The sequence below is a fragment of the Hordeum vulgare genome, chromosome 2H, assembly GCF_904849725.1.
Source record: "Hordeum vulgare subsp. vulgare chromosome 2H, MorexV3_pseudomolecules_assembly, whole genome shotgun sequence".
In the NCBI taxonomy this organism is placed as follows: Eukaryota; Viridiplantae; Streptophyta; class Magnoliopsida; order Poales; family Poaceae; genus Hordeum; species Hordeum vulgare.
Window position 1 is genome coordinate 44,953,951 of NC_058519.1, and position 5,433 is coordinate 44,959,383.

Consider the following 5,433-nt stretch of genomic DNA (forward strand, 5'->3'; position numbering starts at 1 on the left):
CGGAACCACTCCCGGTGATGACCATAGTTTGAGGAGTTCATGTGTTCACCAAGTGCTAATGCGTTGGTCCGGTTCTTTATTAAAAGGAGAACCTTAATATCCCGTAGTTTCCTTTTGGACCTCGCTGCCACGGGAGGGATGGACAATAGATGTCATGCAAGTTCTTTTCCCTAAGCACGTATGAAGACACACGGAATGCATGCCTACATCACATTGACGAACGGGAGCTAGCCACATATCTCTCCGTGTTATAACTGTTGCATGATGAATATCATCCAGACAAATCACCGACCCATTGCCTACGAGTTTGTCCTACTACTGTTGTTACTTGTCTTGCTCTACTGTTGTTACTTGTCTTGCTCTGCTACTACTGCTGCTGCTACTGTCGCTTGCTACTGTTGCTACTTGCTACTGCTGTCACTACTGCTGTTCCTTGCCACTGCTGTTACTCGTTACTTTGCTTCTACTACTTTGCTTGCAGATACTAATCTTTCAGGTGCGGTTGAATCTGACACATTCAGCTGCTAATACTCGAGAGTATTCTCTCACCTCCTGCCTGGCGAATCAACAAATTTGGGTCGAATACTCTACCCTCGAAAACTGCTGCGAACCCACGCGCTGGTGGGCCATCAACAACATTCTTCTAGTTTCGTTGCCGGGGAGTGCTAGCAGAATTTTTCTGGCGCCGTTGCCGGGGAAGGTTTGTTGTCACAGAATCAGCATTCGTCTAGCTATTGCCAGAGAGTGCCAGTCACATGACCAGATATTTCGGGAATTCTTAGGTGGGAATTCAAGTAGTTGCTTATAGGACAATCTTCCAACAAATGCATGATGTTAGGTTGGGGTTCGACATCTAGTGGATTCGTTTGTTGACGGTCGACTTACATCCGTTCACGTTGTGTCTTAAAGAGTCCTTGTAGCTTGCTACGACTCGGGGACGCTTTGTATGTCGGGTGCACTGTCTTGCACTTGATGGCTACTGTAAGGTTCGAGCCCATGTGATCCTGTCCACAAAAATATCGAACGGAAATCTCTCTCATGAGTTTGTTTTGGCTTGTTTCATAAGCCTCATCCCTTTGTTTTGTTGAATATGGTAATTCGAGTTGCTTCGATGTCAAGTGGTGAATTCACCTCCTTCCAAGAGGCGTTCTCATATTTTTATGTGAGAACGCAAATTCTTTTGTTCATTCAAATCGTCTTATCAATTCTTGTCAACCGGAGTCATCGTATCAATTACATTCAACCGATGTGCTTCTGTTCAACTGAATTCAATCCTCTCCAATTTTTGCAGATCGTTCTCTCAATTCTTTCCGAAGTTTGTCTCATCTGTCTCAAGTTGTCTTTGTTTTTCCCCGCCCTCCCACCCTTTTCTTCAGTGATTCAATTTTCATCCAAGAATTTTCTTTTCATTGTGCTTCCGCTATCTGTTCTTTCTCTTTTACCCGGTGATTCTTTGTGAAGATTCTCAGGAGATTCGTGTCATATTTGTTCAGTCTTTTCATCTTTTCCGGTGAATTTAATTCAGCTATGCGTGGTCATTATATCCTTTTTATCCTTGTAATTCTTTCCTATGTTGGGAATTCTTATCACCCTATCCTATTATTCATTCATCTCTTTTCTATCCGGTGTGTTGAAGATATCTCAGAGTTTCTTGTTGCAGATCTTTCATTATTTTGGGGTGCTAACCTCATATAGTTTTCCTTATACCGGTGCAGTATCTTTCTTTGTTAGTAATTGTTTTCAACGGTGGTTTCTTTGAGTGGGCCCATAACCCACACGTTTTTCCCAGGATCTTATCTGGCTCTTGTAATCTTTTCTCAGAGGTCCTTAATTCTTTTCAACTATGACGTAAGTATGATTTCCATCAGTCATATTACTTCTTCTAGATCTATTTGTATTAATTCTCATATTGGCTCAACTTTTCATTCTTCATTATTCCGGAGTGTCTCAGTAATTCTTGGTGTTGTTCTCGTCATCATTCTCAGCTTGCAATCCGAAGGAGTGTTTCTCTCGAATCTTGGTTCAGTCTCTTGCAGAATCATCATTTCAGCTTGGTGTCGTCATCTTATTTGTTCCAATCATGAGTAATCCCTTTCGTGCTATCCGTTGCTTCCCTGAGTTGTTTTCATTCTCGATCCTCAGAAGGCCATCATTTTAGAAGATTCTTCATTCTCAGCTTTCAGCTTTCATCCTCAATTGTTGTCTCTTCGTTCGTCTCTCAATTGTTCCGGTGCCTTGTTCTAGTTTTCTCTCAGGGGCTCATGATCTCTTCATTCTCATGTATCTCCATTGATTTGTGGTGTTCTCATTTAATTGTGAATTCTTACTGGTGCTTCCTTCAATTATGCCTCAAGTGGTGCTTTTCTCTCTGTCTCTCCAAGATTCTTTCAAGAAGAATAAGTTGTATGCTAATTCTGTTGCTTGTCATCAATTAAACTTGATGAATGATAAGCATAACATAATTCTTATTCTTACTTCATCAAATGATTTAAATTCTTCTTCTGGAGTGGCTCATCATATCAATTCCTTTTTCTCAAGTGTTCTTATCTTTTCTTTTCCGGAGTTCCAAGTTTTATCAAGTATCTCTTCGTGAAGCTTCATCGAAGTCTTTGCAAGGCTTCAATCTTATTCTTTCATCCTTCATATCTTGCATCATCCTTTTGATATGAAGGCTCGTCATGGTGGTTCTTCAAGGATGTGATTTTCTCTAAGTGTTCTTCAAGATTCTTGTTGGAGTACCTCAAGTTTTATTGCTCTTGCATTTTTGTGCATTTGTTCTTCCTTCTTCCTTTGAGGTGGTGTTATAGCATTCTTGTTAGTGTAGGAGCCTCGAAGAGTTTTCCTTTCAAGAATGAGATAATTAAATCCACCAATTCTTTGTTCATGGGATATTTTCAACCCATGATTTCTTCATTGAGCTATATGGGCTGGATTTCACCTAAAGCTTTTCCTATGGATTATGCTATCATGGTGCTTGTCATTGATCCAAGTTCTCAAGGTATCCTCTTGGTGTAAGAAGTGTTCATATCTTGTTGCTCCCAATCTATCCTTGTTTTTAGTGGTTGGTTGTCACCTCATATTTGTTGAGATGATTTTCATAAGCCCACTACTATCTTGTTCTTCGTTGTTGAACTACTACGTCAATTCTTCTGTCCGGAGGCTCTTCAATTCTATTGTGATGATAGTTGTTATTCTTTTCTTCATTCTCTTCTTCCGTATGAGCTAGTTCCTATTCTCTTGTTTCGGAGGCATCGTGATATTGTTCTTTTGGGTCTAGCTTCTTGTTCCATCAAGATCATGGTGTTCCCTTGTTCTATTTAGTTGTTTGATATGAATATTGTCTATTTCTCTCTTCTTATCGAATTTTTTGTCCCATTTTCCTACGGAAGTGCTGCCGAAATTTTCCATGAATTCTTTCTTGTTTCTCATATCATTCCTCATCTCTTTGCAACTTTCAAGGATTGTTGGTGTCACTCGTTTGTCAAAGAAGCGACTAAGTTTTTACCTCTTGTTCTTCCTCATCCTCTCCCCCCCTTTCATTCTTGGATCTCGGGGCGAGATCCTCTTGTAGTGTAGGAGAGTTGTGACAGCCCGATGCCGACGTTCCAGAAGATTCCCTTTATTTCCCTTTCCGTCGTGTGAATATTTTGTTGTTGCATCATCATGTAGTTTGCATCATGGCATCATGCATGGCATCATGTCAACTGTGTTTTGTCGGTGTTGCTTGTTGCTCCGTGTTGTTGGGTGTTAATGCTTGTGAGTGGCGTTGTTTGGTTGGAGTGATGAGAGTGGGTGCAACAGAGCCACTTCAAAACCCTGTTGCATCTAGGACGTAAAACCCTTCTCTCCTCTCTATTCTATTTTGCGGTTGCGTAAAAGATTTCAGTTTTAACCCCCTTTTAAAAGTTCGTCATCTTTTAAAATCCTTTGTTAAATGTGGGGGCAACCCCTTGGGTTTCCTTTATTTTTTTCCTTTTGTTTTATTTCAAAACTAGAGACTCATTTTATTATAAAAGGGTTTATTTTTATTCTTCAAAAGGTTTCATTTTTATTATTTTAAAAAATGCCCAATCTATTTTATAGTTGGGGTTTGTTTTAAAGGAGTCAAAAGTATTTCTTTTATTTTTTGTTAAATCCTTTTCTTTGTGAGTTTTCTGTTTTTTTTTTAAAAGGAAAAAAAAACCTATAGGGAGAGAGGAGGAGCCTGCCCAGGCACAGCCGGCTAAGGCCCAGGCATCTCGATCCCCTCCAACCCTAGCGATAGGGGAGCCGATCCCTTCTTCCCCTCGTCCCGATCCCCTTCTTCCAGCCACGAGCCCGAGCCCCCTCCTCGTTCCTGTTGGAAATATGCCCTAGAGGCAATAATAAAATGGTTATTATCATATTTCCTTGTTCATGATAATCGTCTATTGTTCATGCTATAATTGTATTAACAGGAAACAGTAATACATGTGTGAATAAATAGATCACAATGTGTCCCTAGCAAGCCTCTAGTTGGCTAGCTCGTTAGTCAATAGATGATCATGGTTTCCTGATCATGGGCATTAGATGTCATTGATAACGGGATCACATCATTGGGAGAATGACGTGATGGACAAGACCCAATCCTAAGCCTAGCACTAGATCGTATTATTCGTATGCTAATGCTTTTCTAATGTCAAGTATCTTTTCCTTCGACCATGAGATTGTGCAACTCCCGGGTACCGTAGGAGTGCTTTGGGTGTATCAAACGTCACAAGTAACTGGGTGACTATAAAGGTGCACTACGGGTACCTCCGAAAGTGTCTGTTGGGTTGGTACGAATCGAGATCGGGATTTGTCACTCCGTGTGATGGAGAGGTATCTCTAGGCCCACTCGGTAGAACATCATCATGAGCTCAATGTGACTAAGGAGTTAGTCACACGATGACGTGCTACGGAACGAGTAAAGAGACTTACCGGTAATGAGATTGAACAAGGTATAGGTATACCGACGATCGAATCTCGGGCAAGTTCTATGCCGACAGACAAAGGGAATCGTATACGGGATTGATTGAATCCTTGACATCGTGGTTCATCCGATGAGATCATCGTGGAGCTCGTGGGATCCACCATGGGTATCCAGACCCCGCTGATGGTTATTGGCCAGAGAGGTGTCTCGGTCATGTCTGCCTGTCTCCCGAACCCGTAGGGTCTACACACTTAAGGTTCGATGACGCTAGGGTTATAGGGAAATGTTGTACGAAGTTACCGAAAGTTGTTCGGAGTCCCGGATGAGATCTCGGACGTCACGAGGAGCTCCAGAATGGTCCGGAGGTAAAGATTGATATATAGGACGGATGGTTTTGGACACCGGAATGTTTCGGGCGTCACCGGTAATGTCCCGGGACCACCGAAGGGAGGCAACGACCCCGGGAGGCTAGATGGGCTAAGTGGGGAAGGGAACCAGCCCCT